Source organism: Pseudophryne corroboree, chromosome 9, assembly GCF_028390025.1.
Source record: "Pseudophryne corroboree isolate aPseCor3 chromosome 9, aPseCor3.hap2, whole genome shotgun sequence".
Lineage (NCBI taxonomy): Eukaryota > Metazoa > Chordata > Amphibia > Anura > Myobatrachidae > Pseudophryne > Pseudophryne corroboree.
In genome coordinates this window covers 452,943,548-452,957,833 of record NC_086452.1, presented here as the reverse complement: position 1 = coordinate 452,957,833, position 14,286 = coordinate 452,943,548, and the positions used below count along the sequence as shown (strand labels likewise).

Below are 14,286 nucleotides of genomic sequence, written 5' to 3'. Positions count from 1 at the left end.
TATCTCATATCTATCTATCTATCTATCTATCTATCTATCTATCTATCTATCTATCTATCTATCTATCTCATATCTATCTCATATCTATCTATCTATCTATCTATCTATCTATCTATCTATCTCATATCTATCTATCTATCTCATATCTATCTATCTATCTATCTATCTATCTATCTATCTATCTATCTATCTATCTATCTATCTCATATCTATCTATCTATCTCATATCTATCTATCTATCTATCTCATATCTATCTATCTATCTATCTATCTATCTATCTATCTATCTATCTATCTATCTATCTATCTATCTATCATGTTGTGAGTGACCCCAGTAGATGTATTTGTGTCATTACCTCACGCCCCGGCCTCCTGATCACTTGGTATTATGGGTAAGTTTAGGTGAAATCTCTGTTTTGTACCGCTCGGTCACACTTGTTTGTGGGGATTGGAAGCCGATCTCACACAGTTCTTGAATTGACTGATAATTAACAGGTTGTCGCGGCTGGGCGAGCCCGGTCTCAGAGACTGAGTTTCTATCCAAAGGGTCACACTAGTGTAAATACAGTTATCGTTTTTTAGGGGCACACAACTACCCGAAATGGCAGACGCATTAATCAGCGCATTGATCTGTGCTCCTGATTATGTGTGTCCCGCAGTCATTTATCACATTCTACATTTGTAGTCAATGATCTTAACATCAAGCTAATAAGTCTTACAGAGGTTATATTGTATCGTTATCTAGAAAAATGCAGAAGTTGGAGACTCATATCCACAGATGTACAAGTAAAATACCGTTTACTGTACGTTTGTAACGTCATTCCCGTAAACCTGCAGCAGGAACCTCTTATCTCTTTGTTCTTTTCTCTTTGTCTGTTATTATCCAGTCTCGTCTCATTAATGTTTTGTGTTCCAATTGTAAAGCACGACAGAATATGCTGGCGCTGTACAGATGGAGCCTCACTTATCTTGGCTTCTCTGCTGCACCTAGGTACACCAAGGTTTATTAGCATAAGCCTTTCATCTATTGTTCTCAGCTGCAATACCATACAGAGAGAACAATACAGCAAGGGATTAAGTCATTGCAGCAGGTGATTAAGTCCGACTGCCCTGGCTCAATTAATACTATTAAAGGGATAGATGAGCAGGGCTCCATCTGTATAAGAAACTGCAAATAAATAAATAAATCAAATCTTTACTTTCCAGCGCTGCCTGTGCTCATGGCGGTTTGTGGTGGAAAACATTTCTCACTTTTTGCTAGCGCCATGACACGGGCAAGCGCTATAGTCTCCTGCATGGAGAAGTGGCAGGTGTGCAGTGGCGCTGACAGGGGGATGTGGGGGGGGGGGAGCGGGTACTAATTACCTGTGCTCAGCAGGGGCCTGGGTCCGCTGCCCTCCCCATGTAGTATACCTGCGTCCGGCGCCATCTTGCAGGGGATATCTTCGGGAAGACACTGTGCCCTCCCCCATGCACCCCTCTGACCCCCCTGGCCCCCTGTGTGAAAATGGTGCCCCCTAATTATTTTATTTTTAACATTATTTAATATTAACGGGCGTTGTTACGCCCACTTTTTTAAGCCACACCCTCTCCCCCTTCTCGGGGGCCTGGCGTGGCTCTCTACGCCCCTGCAGGTGTGTTAGCTAATTGAATCTCCCCCAATGTGCATTTCAAAAGACAGCACTTATAATAGTGACACCTGTGGGCTGAAGACGGTACTGCTCGCCATTAAGAAATGTGTTTGAAGAGGAGCTAAAAGGTATTTATAATGAAAATACTGTATTTATCAGATAAACACTACATATTTTCATTATACAATAGCTGCAGGTGACTATCTCTGACTAGATCCTGGAGAATATTAACCATATTTAACATCAATCCATATTTTGCGGTGCGTCCTTGTCAGTGGTCAATAAAATGTACAGTGTGTTCCTTACCTTTATTAATGTGACCAGAAACGAAACTTTTAATGGTGGCCATTCTGAGTTGATCGCTAGCTGCATTCGTTTGCTGTGCAGCGATGAGGCAAAAAATTGCCACTTCTGCGCATGCGTATGCGGCGCAATGCGCACGGGCGACGTAATATTACAACGACTGATGTAGTTTCACACAGGGTCTAGCGAAGCTTTTCAGTCGCACTGGTTGCCGCAGAGTGATTGACATGAAGTGGGCGCTTCTGGGTGGCAACTAACCGTTTTCAGGGAGTGTTCAAAAAACGCAGGCGTGCCAGGAAAAATGCAGTCGTGGCTGGGTGAACGCAGGGCGTGTGTGTGACGTAAAAACAGGAACTGAACAGTCTGAAGTGATCGCAAACGCTGAGTAGGTTTTGAGCTACTCTGAAACTGCACAAAAAAAAATTGTAGCCGCCCTGCGATACAACCGTTCGCACTTCTGCTAAGCTAAAATACACTCCAGTGGGCGGCGACATAGCGTTTGCACGGCTGCTAAAAACTGCTAGCGAGCGATCAACTCGGAATGGCACGCCTGCGTTTTTCCGCACACTCCCTGAAAACGGTCAGTTGCCACCTAGAAACGTCCACTTCAAGTCAATCACTCTGCGGCAAGCAGTGCGACTGAAATGCATCGCTAGACCCTGTGCAAAACTGCATCGTTCATTGTGCCCGTAGGTCTCGCGTGCGCATCGCGCCGCATACGCATGCGCAGAACTGCCGTTTTTTAACCTGATCGCTGCGCTGCGAACAAATGCAGCTAGCGATCAACTCGGAATGACCCCCATAAAACTCTACTTATCTCCATTATTACATGTCTGTAAGTATAGGACCTGTACACAAGTGCTTTTTTTTTCGCTTTTAATTTTCTTATTTTGTTCTTTTGTATTTTTCCCCCAATTTTATTTTTTTAATGTTTTTATTCTGCTCTGCTTATTCCGCTGATGAATAGGAGCATGACAACATAGAGGAACAAACAAACAATTTACCAAGCGGCTACAGAAAGTGTACGCCAAGACAAAGAAACAAAGACCAGATAAGTACGTATAACCCGCACAGCTTACTGACATGCTAATGGGGCTTACTGACATGCTAATGGTCATTTAGGAAAGTAAAGAAATGTGTCACGCTGTGCAGCTGCCATTGTCTGACGTTCTAGACGTGTGTTGGAAAGTTTGTGCCTTGGCACAACACTTAGAGAACGGGACCTCTCCTGAGGACAGAAGCTGGATAAGTCACGCCTGATGCAGGTTGTGCCCCTCACCAAACTGTATGTGTCCCAATGCGCAGGATAAAATGTATGGTTCGCAAAGTAAAAGCTGGCGTTAGGACTGAGCGCAGTAGGAGGTTCCTCCATCCCCTGAGTTAGACATTAGGGGGGTCATTGTGACCCATTTGCTCGCTGCTTTTTAACGCAGCAGAGCGAATGGGTCCCTACTACACATGCGCCGACGCCGTAGTGCGTAGGACTAGCCCTGTGCTGGGCGTCCCCCCGCATGTCAGTGTGAATGATCGTAGCTGTGCTAAATGTAGCACTGCTACAATCAGCTCGGAATGACCCCCAAGATCCACTGCCCTCATCACAGTCCTGATATAGCCGGCGGCGAGATTCCCAGATTTTTAATTCCTCTGCAGTTTGTTTCAGTAGCGCAGTTCCCGGTCGCCGCAGGCAAAATATTTTTGTTTTGGCCTAAGGATCAGTTTGCAAACTGGCGTTCTCAGGCTGCGCACGGTTTACGTCATTTACAACCACATCGGATGCAATTATTTTGCAATTCAGATTCACTTACTGAATGTTTTTGTGGAAATGCAATTTATGTTTTACTTGATCATTAAATATTTCACTTGTTCTACTGGAAGTTTTCTGTCTTCCCTATCTAGCGTACTCCAATCTACCTGCGCAGGCGTATGGGTCGTTGGGTTGACAGTCATTAGGTCGACAGTCATTAGGTCAACCAGTATTGGTCGACATGCATTAGGTCTACAGGGTCATTAGGTCGACAGGGTCATTTGGTGGACATGTACTAGGTCGACAGGTCAAAAGGTCGACACATTTTTCTTAAAACGTTTTCATACTTTACAATCAACGTGGACTACGGTGGGGAATAGTAACCTGTGCCGAGCGCAGCAGCAGCGGTAGTGTAGCGAGGCACCTTGCCCGAAGAATGGCGAGTAAAGCGAGCCATGCGAGGGTACGCGGTGCACTAATTGGGGGCCCCGGTCACTTTACAAAGAAAACGACACAAAAAAACTCATGTCAACCTTTTTCCATGTAGCCCTGCCGACCATGTCAGCCTTTTTCAGGTGTCGACCTTCTGCCTGTCGACCAATAGTGGTTGACCTAATGAGTGTTGACCTACATACCCATTCCCTAGTGGAGCACCTACCTTTTTATAGAGTACTGGTTACCAACCCGTCAAAATGACGGAGCAGCATAAAAGTAATGTCAGCGCCGGCGGCTGAGCGTCCTGATTGGAGCAACAATTGACTTGCTCTGTTGGACGCCATCTAGTGGCTGTTGGGGTGCAGAACACTTGAATTCCTCCCGTAGAGGTGAAGAGCAGCGTTTTCCGTTATTATGCAGCCACAAATGTGCACCATCATTTCTCCCTAAATGCACTTTTCCTCTTTTTTTTTGCTGTTGTTTATGAAACAATGGCCCTCATTCCGAGTTGTTCGCTCGGTATTTTTCATCGCATCGCAATGAAAATCCGCTTAGTACGCATGCGCAATGTTCGCACTGCGACTGCGCCAAGTAACTTTGCTATGTAGAAAGTAATTTTACTCACGGCTTTTTCATCGCTCCGGCGATCGTAATGTGATTGACAGGAAATGGGTGTTACTGGGCGGAAACACGGCGTTTCAGGGGCGTGTGGCTGAAAACGCTACCGTTTCCGGAAAAAACGCAGGAGTGGCCGGAGAAACGGTGGGAGTGCCTGGGCGAACGCTGGGTGTGTTTGTGACGTCAACCAGGAACGACAAGCACTGAACTGATCGCACAGGCAGAGTAAGTCTGAAGCTACTCTGAAACTGCTAAGTAGTTAGTAATCGCAATATTGCGAATACATCGGTCGCAATTTTAAGAAGCTAAGATTCACTCCCAGTAGGCGGCGGCTTAGCGTGTGTAACTCTGCTAAATTCGCCTTGCGACCGATCAACTCGGAATGAGGGCCAATATTCTACGTTCTCTGTTCCTCTTGTGCAGACAGATATTAATGAATACAAGTATTTCACTGTGTCTGGGTAGGAAGGAATAAATTGCAACTAGAAATTTATTTCTCCCTTGAAACGGACTCACGTTTTATGAGTAGAAAATGGAGACACCCGGTGACATCTACATTTTTCTTGATATATAAGGGACGCCCAGCACTTTCTTTTGGCTATCAGGTGCAGAAATACATCTCTGAGAATCTGCAATGTGACTGAGCGGTTTGTAGAATATGGCTGAAGGGGCATGCAGTGTCACTGGGGCAGATGTGTATGTTCACTGGGCAGGATGTGCGTGTGTCTGGCAGGCTGTGCAGTGTCACTGGGCGGGATGTGCGTGTGTCTGGCAGGCTGTGCAGTGTCACAGGGCGGGATGTGCGTGTGTCTGGCAGGCTGTGCAGTGTCACCGGGCGGGATGTGCGTGTGTCTGGCAGGCTGTGCAGTGTCACTGGGTGGGATGTGCGTGTGTCTGGCAGGCTGTGCCGTGTCACTGGGCGGGATGTGCGTGTGTCTGGCAGGCTGTGCAGTGTCACTGGGTGGGATGTGCGTGTGTCTGGCAGGCTGTGCAGTGTCACTGGGTGGGATGTGCGTGTGTCTGGCAGGCTGTACAGTGTCACTGGGCGGGATGTGCGTGTGTCTGGCACTGGGTGGGATGAGCGTGTATCTGGCAGGCTGTGCCGTGTCACTGGGCGGGATGTGCGTGTGTCTGGCAGGCTGTGCAGTGTCACTGGGCGGGATGTGCGTGTGTCTGGCAGGCTGTGCAGTGTCACTGGGTGGGATGTGCGTGTGTCTGGCAGGCTGTGCAGTGTCACTGGGCGGGATGTGCGTGTGTCTGGCAGGCTGTACAGTGTCACTGGGCGGGATGTGCGTGTGTCTGGCACTGGGTGGGATGAGCGTGTATCTGGCAGGCTGTGCAGTGTCACTGGGCGGGATGTGCGTGTGTCTGGCAGGCTGTGCAGTGTCACTGGGCGGGATGTGCGTGTGTCTGGCAGGCTGTGCAGTGTCACTGGGCGGGATGTGCGTGTGTCTGGCAGGCTGTGCAGTGTCACTGGGCGGGATGTGCGTGTGTCTGGCACTGGGTGGGATGAGCGTGTATCTGGCAGGCTGTGCAGTGTCACTGGGCGGGATGTGCGTGTGTCTGGCAGGCTGTGCAGTGTCACTGGGCGGGATGTGCGTGTGTCTGGCAGGCTGTACAGTGTCACTGGGCGGGATGTGCGTGTGTCTGGCACTGGGTGGGATGAGCGTGTATCTGGCAGGCTGTGCAGTGTCACTGGGCGGGATGTGCGTGTGTCTGGCAGGCTGTGCAGTGTCACTGGGCGGGATGTGCGTGTGTCTGGCAGGCTGTGCAGTGTCACTGGGCGGGATGTGCGTGTGTCTGGCACTGGGTGGGATGAGCGTGTATCTGGCAGGCTGTGCAGTGTCACTGGGTGGGATGTGCGTGTGTCTGGCAGGCTGTGCAGTGTCACTGGGCGGGATGTGCGTGTGTCTGGCAGGCTGTACAGTGTCACTGGGCGGGATGTGCGTGTGTCTGGTAGGCTGTGCAGTGTCACTGGGCAGGATGTGTGTGTGTCTGGTAGGCTGTGCAGTGTCACTGGGTGGGATGTGCGTGTATCTGGCAGGCTGTGCAGTGTCACTGGGTGGGATGTGCGTGTGTCTGGCAGGCTGTGCAGTGTTACTGGGTGGGATGTGCGTGTGTCTGGCAGGCTGTGCAGTGTTACTGGGTGGGATGTGCGTGTGTCTGGCAGGCTGTGCCGTGTCACTGGGTGGGATGTGCGTGTGTCTGGCAGGCTGTGCAGTGTCACTGGGCAGGATGTGCGTGTGTGGCAGGCTGTGCAGTGTCACTGGGCGGGATGTGCGTGTGTCTGGCACTGGGCGGGATGTGCGTGTGTCTGGCACTGGGTGGGATGAGCGTGTATCTGGCAGGCTGTGCAGTGTCACTGGGTGGGATGTGCGTGTGTCTGGCAGGCTGTGAAGTGTCACTGGGTGGGATGTGCGTGTGTCTGGCAGGCTGTGCAGTGTCACTGGGCGGGATGTGCGTGTGTCTGGCAGGCTGTGCAGTGTCACTGGGTGGGATGTGCGTGTGTCTGGCAGGCTGTACAGTGTCACTGGGCGGGATGTGCGTGTGTCTGGCACTGGGTGGGATGAGCGTGTATCTGGCAGGCTGTGCCGTGTCACTGGGCGGGATGTGCGTGTGTCTGGCAGGCTGTGCAGTGTCACTGGGCGGGATGTGCGTGTGTCTGGCAGGCTGTGCAGTGTCACTGGGTGGGATGTGCGTGTGTCTGGCAGGCTGTGCAGTGTCACTGGGCGGGATGTGCGTGTGTCTGGCAGGCTGTACAGTGTCACTGGGCGGGATGTGCGTGTGTCTGGCACTGGGTGGGATGAGCGTGTATCTGGCAGGCTGTGCAGTGTCACTGGGCGGGATGTGCGTGTGTCTGGCAGGCTGTGCAGTGTCACTGGGCGGGATGTGCGTGTGTCTGGCAGGCTGTGCAGTGTCACTGGGCGGGATGTGCGTGTGTCTGGCAGGCTGTGCAGTGTCACTGGGCGGGATGTGCGTGTGTCTGGCAGGCTGTGCAGTGTCACTGGGCGGGATGTGCGTGTGTCTGGCACTGGCTGGGATGAGCGTGTATCTGGCAGGCTGTGCAGTGTCACTGGGCGGGATGTGCGTGTGTCTGGCAGGCTGTGCAGTGTCACTGGGCGGGATGTGCGTGTGTCTGGCAGGCTGTACAGTGTCACTGGGCGGGATGTGCGTGTGTCTGGCACTGGGTGGGATGAGCGTGTATCTGGCAGGCTGTGCAGTGTCACTGGGCGGGATGTGCGTGTGTCTGGCAGGCTGTGCAGTGTCACTGGGCGGGATGTGCGTGTGTCTGGCAGGCTGTGCAGTGTCACTGGGCGGGATGTGCGTGTGTCTGGCACTGGGTGGGATGAGCGTGTATCTGGCAGGCTGTGCAGTGTCACTGGGTGGGATGTGCGTGTGTCTGGCAGGCTGGGCAGTGTCACTGGGCGGGATGTGCGTGTGTCTGGCAGGCTGTACAGTGTCACTGGGCGGGATGTGCGTGTGTCTGGCACTGTGCGGGATGTGCGTGTGTCTGGCAGGCTGTGCAGTGTCACTGGGCGGGATGTGCGTGTGTCTGGCAGGCTGTGCAGTGTCACTGGGCGGGATGTGCGTGTGTCTGGCAGGCTGTGCAGTGTCACTGGGCGGGATGTGTGTGTGTCTGGTAGGCTGTGCAGTGTCACTGGGTGGGATGTGCGTGTATCTGGCAGGCTGTGCAGTGTCACTGGGTGGGATGTGCGTGTGTCTGGCAGGCTGTGCAGTGTTACTGGGTGGGATGTGCGTGTGTCTGGCAGGCTGTGCAGTGTTACTGGGTGGGATGTGCGTGTGTCTGGCAGGCTGTGCCGTGTCACTGGGTGGGATGTGCGTGTGTCTGGCAGGCTGTGCAGTGTCACTGGGCAGGATGTGCGTGTGTGGCAGGCTGTGCAGTGTCACTGGGCGGGATGTGCGTGTGTCTGGCACTGGGCGGGATGTGCGTGTGTCTGGCACTGGGTGGGATGAGCGTGTATCTGGCAGGCTGTGCAGTGACACTGGGTGGGATGTGCGTGTGTCTGGCAGGCTGTGAAGTGTCACTGGGTGGGATGTGCGTGTGTCTGGCAGGCTGTGCAGTGTCACTGGGCGGGATGTGCGTGTGTCTGGCACTGGGCGGGATGTGCGTGTGTCTGGCACTGGGTGGGATGCGCGTGTATCTGGCAGGCTGTGCAGTGTCACTGGGCGGGATGTGCGTGTGTCTGGCAGGCTGTGCAGTGTCACTGGGTGGGATGAGCGTGTATCTGGCAGGCTGTGCCGTGTCACTGGGTGGGATGTGCGTGTGTCTGGCAGGCTGTGCAGTGTCACTGGGTGGGATGTGCGTGTGTCTGGCAGGCTGTGCCGTGTCACTGGGTGGGATGTGCGTGTGTCTGGCAGGCTGTGCAGTGTCACTGGGCGGGATGTACGTGTGTCTGGCAGGCTGTGCAGTGTCACTGGGCGGGATGTGCGTGTGTCTGGCAGGCTGTGCAGTGTCACTGGGCGGGATGTTCTGGTGTCTGGCAGGCTGTGCAGTGTCACTGGGCAGGATGTGCGTGTGTCTGGCAGGCTGTGCAGTGTCACTGGGCGGGATGTGCGTGTGTCTGGCAGGCTGTGCAGTGTCACTGGGTGGGATGTGCGTGTGTCTGGCAGGCTGTGCAGTGTCACTGGGTGGGATGTGCGTGTGTCTGGCAGGCTGTGCAGTGTCACTAGGCGGGATGTGCGTGTGTCTGGCAGGCTGTTCCGTGTCACTGGGTGGGATGTGCGTGTGTCTGGCAGGCTGTGCAGTTTCACTGGGCGGGATGTGCGTGTGTCTGGCACTGGGCGGGATGTGCGTGTGTCTGGCACTGGGCGGGATGTGCGTGTGTCTGGCAGGCTGTACAGTGTCACTAGGCGGGATGTGCGTGTGTCTGGCAGGCTGTGCAGTGTCACTGGGTGGGATGTGCGTGTGTCTGGCAGGCTGTGCAGTGTCACTGGGCGGGATGTGCGTGTGTCTGGCAGGCTGTACATTGTCACTGGGCAGGATGTGCGTGTGTCTGGCAGGCTGTGCAGTGTCACTGGGCGGGATGTGCGTGTGTCTGGCAGGCTGTGCAGTGTCACTTAGCAGGATGTGCGTGTGTCTGGCAGGCTGTGCAGTGTCACTGGGCGGGATGTGCGTGTATCTGGCAGGCTGTGCAGTGTCACTGGGTGGGATGTGCGTGTGTCTGGCAGGCTGTGCAGTGTCACTGGGTGGGATGTGCGTGTGTCTGGCAGGCTGTGCAGTGTCACTGGGCGGGATGTGCGTGTGTCTGGCAGGCTGTGCAGTGTCACTGGGTGGGATGTGTGTGTGTCTGGCAGGCTGTGCAGTGTCACTGGGTGGGATGTGCGTGTGTCTGGCAGGCTGTGCAGTGTCACTGGGTGGGATGTGCGTGTGGCTGGCAGGCTGTGCCGTGTCACTGGGTGGGATGTGCGTGTGTCTGGCAGGCTGTGCAGTGTGCAGTGTCACTGGGCGGGATGTGCGTGTGTCTGGCACTGGGCGGGATGTGCGTGTGTCTGGCACTGGGTGGGATGAGCGTGTATCTGGCAGGCTGTGCAGTGTCACTGGGTGGGATGTGCGTGTGTCTGGCAGGCTGTGCAGTGTCACTGGGTGGGATGTGCGTGTGTCTGGCAGGCTGTGCAGTGTCACTGGGTGGGATGTGTGTGTGTCTGGCAGGCTGTGCAGGGTGCAGTGTCACTGGGCGGGATGTGCGTGTGTCTGGCACTGGGCGGGATGTGCGTGTATCTGGCACTGGGCAGGATGTGCGTGTGTCTGGCAGGCTGTGCAGTGTCACTGGGTGGGATGTGCGTGTGTCTGGCAGGCTGTGCAGTGTCACTGGGTGGGATGTGCGTGTGTCTGGCAGGCTGTGCCGTGTCACTGGGTGGGATGTGCGTGTGTCTGGCAGGCTGTGCAGTGTCACTGGGTGGGATGTGCGTGTGTCTGGCAGGCTGTGCAGTGTCACTGGGTGGGATGTGCGTGTGTCTGGCAGGCTGTGCAGTGTCACTGGGTGGGATGTGCGTGTGTCTGGCAGGCTGTGCCGTGTCACTGGGTGGGATGTGCGTGTGTCTGGCAGGCTGTGCAGTGTCACTGGGTGGGATGTGCGTGTGTCTGGCAGGCTGTGCAGTGTCACTGGGTGGGATGTGCGTGTGTCTGGCAGGCTGTGCAGTGTCACTGGGTGGGATGTGCGTGTATCTGGCAGGCTGTGCAGTGTCACTGGGTGGGATGTGCGTGTGTCTGGCAGGCTGTGCAGTGTCACTGGGTGGGATGTGCGTGTGTCTGGCAGGCTGTGCAGTGTCACTGGGTGGGATGTGTGTGTGTCTGGCAGGCTGTGCAGTGTCACTGGGTGGGATGTGCGTGTGTCTGGCAGGCTGTGCAGTGTCACTGGGCGGGATGTGCGTGTGTCTGGCACTGGGCGGGATGTGCGTGTGTCTGGCACTGGGTGGGATGAGCGTGTATCTGGCAGGCTGTGCAGTGTCACTGGGTGGGATGTGCGTGTGTCTGGCAGGCTGTGCAGTGTCACTGGGCGGGATGTGCGTGTGTCTGGCAGGCTGTGCAGTGTCACTGGGCGGGATGTGCGTGTATCTGGCACTGGGCGGGATGTGCGTGTATCTGGCACTGGGCGGGATGTGCGTGTGTCTGGCAGGCTGTGCAGTGTCACTGGGCGGGATGTGCGTGTGTCTGGCAGGCTGTGCAGTGTCACTGGGCGGGATGTGCGTGTGTCTGGCAGGCTGTACCGTGTCACTGGGCGGGATGTGCGTGTGTCTGGCACTGTGCGGGATGTGCGTGTGTCTGGCAGGCTGTGCAGTGTCACTGGGCGGGATGTGCGTGTGTCTGGCAGGCTGTGCAGTGTTACTGGGTGGGATGTGCGTGTGTCTGGCAGGCTGTGCCGTGTCACTGGGTGGGATGTGCGTGTGTCTGGCAGGCTGTGCAGTGTCACTGGGCAGGATGTGCGTGTGTGGCAGGCTGTGCAGTGTCACTGGGCGGGATGTGCGTGTGTCTGGCACTGGGCGGGATGTGCGTGTGTCTGGCACTGGGTGGGATGAGCGTGTATCTGGCAGGCTGTGCAGTGTCACTGGGTGGGATGTGCGTGTGTCTGGCAGGCTGTGAAGTGTCACTGGGTGGGATGTGCGTGTGTCTGGCAGGCTGTGCAGTGTCACTGGGCGGGATGTGCGTGTGTCTGGCACTGGGCGGGATGTGCGTGTGTCTGGCACTGGGTGGGATGAGCGTGTATCTGGCAGGCTGTGCAGTGTCACTGGGCGGGATGTGCGTGTGTCTGGCAGGCTGTGCAGTGTCACTGGGTGGGATGAGCGTGTATCTGGCAGGCTGTGCCGTGTCACTGGGTGGGATGTGCGTGTGTCTGGCAGGCTGTGCAGTGTCACTGGGTGAGATGTGCGTGTGTCTGGCAGGCTGTGCCGTGTCACTGGGTGGGATGTGCGTGTGTCTGGCAGGCTGTGCAGTGTCACTGGGCGGGATGTACGTGTGTCTGGCAGGCTGTGCAGTGTCACTGGGCGGGATGTGCGTGTGTCTGGCAGGCTGTGCAGTGTCACTGGGCGGGATGTTCTGGTGTCTGGCAGGCTGTGCAGTGTCACTGGGCAGGATGTGCGTGTGTCTGGCAGGCTGTGCAGTGTCACTGGGCGGGATGTGCGTGTGTCTGGCAGGCTGTGCAGTGTCACTGGGTGGGATGTGCGTGTGTCTGGCAGGCTGTGCAGTGTCACTGGGTGGGATGTGCGTGTGTCTGGCAGGCTGTGCAGTGTCACTAGGCGGGATGTGCGTGTGTCTGGCAGGCTGTTCCGTGTCACTGGGTGGGATGTGCGTGTGTCTGGCAGGCTGTGCAGTTTCACTGGGCGGGATGTGCGTGTGTCTGGCACTGGGCGGGATGTGCGTGTGTCTGGCACTGGGCGGGATGTGCGTGTGTCTGGCAGGCTGTACAGTGTCACTAGGCGGGATGTGCGTGTGTCTGGCAGGCTGTGCAGTGTCACTGGGTGGGATGTGCGTGTGTCTGGCAGGCTGTGCAGTGTCACTGGGCGGGATGTGCGTGTGTCTGGCAGGCTGTACATTGTCACTGGGCAGGATGTGCGTGTGTCTGGCAGGCTGTGCAGTGTCACTGGGCGGGATGTGCGTGTGTCTGGCAGGCTGTGCAGTGTCACTTAGCAGGATGTGCGTGTGTCTGGCAGGCTGTGCAGTGTCACTGGGCGGGATGTGCGTGTATCTGGCAGGCTGTGCAGTGTCACTGGGTGGGATGTGCGTGTGTCTGGCAGGCTGTGCGTGTGTCACTGGGTGGGATGTGCGTGTGTCTGGCAGGCTGTGCAGTGTCACTGGGCGGGATGTGCGTGTGTCTGGCAGGCTGTGCAGTGTCACTGGGTGGGATGTGTGTGTGTCTGGCAGGCTGTGCAGTGTCACTGGGTGGGATGTGCGTGTGTCTGGCAGGCTGTGCAGTGTCACTGGGTGGGATGTGCGTGTGGCTGGCAGGCTGTGCCGTGTCACTGGGTGGGATGTGCGTGTGTCTGGCAGGCTGTGCAGTGTGCAGTGTCACTGGGCGGGATGTGCGTGTGTCTGGCACTGGGCGGGATGTGCGTGTGTCTGGCACTGGGTGGGATGAGCGTGTATCTGGCAGGCTGTGCAGTGTCACTGGGTGGGATGTGCGTGTGTCTGGCAGGCTGTGCAGTGTCACTGGGTGGGATGTGCGTGTGTCTGGCAGGCTGTGCAGTGTCACTGGGTGGGATGTGTGTGTGTCTGGCAGGCTGTGCAGGGTGCAGTGTCACTGGGCGGGATGTGCGTGTGTCTGGCACTGGGCGGGATGTGCGTGTATCTGGCACTGGGCAGGATGTGCGTGTGTCTGGCAGGCTGTGCAGTGTCACTGGGTGGGATGTGCGTGTGTCTGGCAGGCTGTGCAGTGTCACTGGGTGGGATGTGCGTGTGTCTGGCAGGCTGTGCCGTGTCACTGGGTGGGATGTGCGTGTGTCTGGCAGGCTGTGCAGTGTCACTGGGCGGGATGTGCGTGTGTCTGGCAGGCTGTGCAGTGTCACTGGGTGGGATGTGCGTGTGTCTGGCAGGCTGTGCAGTGTCACTGGGTGGGATGTGCGTGTGTCTGGCAGGCTGTGCCGTGTCACTGGGTGGGATGTGCGTGTGTCTGGCAGGCTGTGCAGTGTCACTGGGTGGGATGTGCGTGTGTCTGGCAGGCTGTGCAGTGTCACTGGGTGGGATGTGCGTGTGTCTGGCAGGCTGTGCAGTGTCACTGGGTGGGATGTGCGTGTATCTGGCAGGCTGTGCAGTGTCACTGGGTGGGATGTGCGTGTGTCTGGCAGGCTGTGCAGTGTCACTGGGTGGGATGTGCGTGTGTCTGGCAGGCTGTGCAGTGTCACTGGGTGGGATGTGTGTGTGTCTGGCAGGCTGTGCAGTGTCACTGGGTGGGATGTGCATGTGTCTGGCAGGCTGTGCAGTGTCACTGGGCGGGATGTGCGTGTGTCTGGCACTGGGCGGGATGTGCGTGTGTCTGGCACTGGGTGGGATGAGCGTGTATCTGGCAGGCTGTGCAGTGTCACTGGGTGGGATGTGCGTGT

General features: G+C 56.0%; 1 long non-coding RNA gene across 1 annotated transcript in view; it reads left to right on the top strand.

Annotated features, from left to right (window-relative positions):
* The window catches only part of LOC134957129 (uncharacterized), a 243,094-nt gene that overhangs the window by 213,983 nt on the left and 14,825 nt on the right, over nt 1-14,286 (top strand). The window contains exon 3 of the long non-coding RNA XR_010186484.1: nt 2,902-2,989. This is a non-coding gene — a long non-coding RNA (uncharacterized LOC134957129). The remainder of the gene's footprint in view (nt 1-2,901; nt 2,990-14,286) is intronic.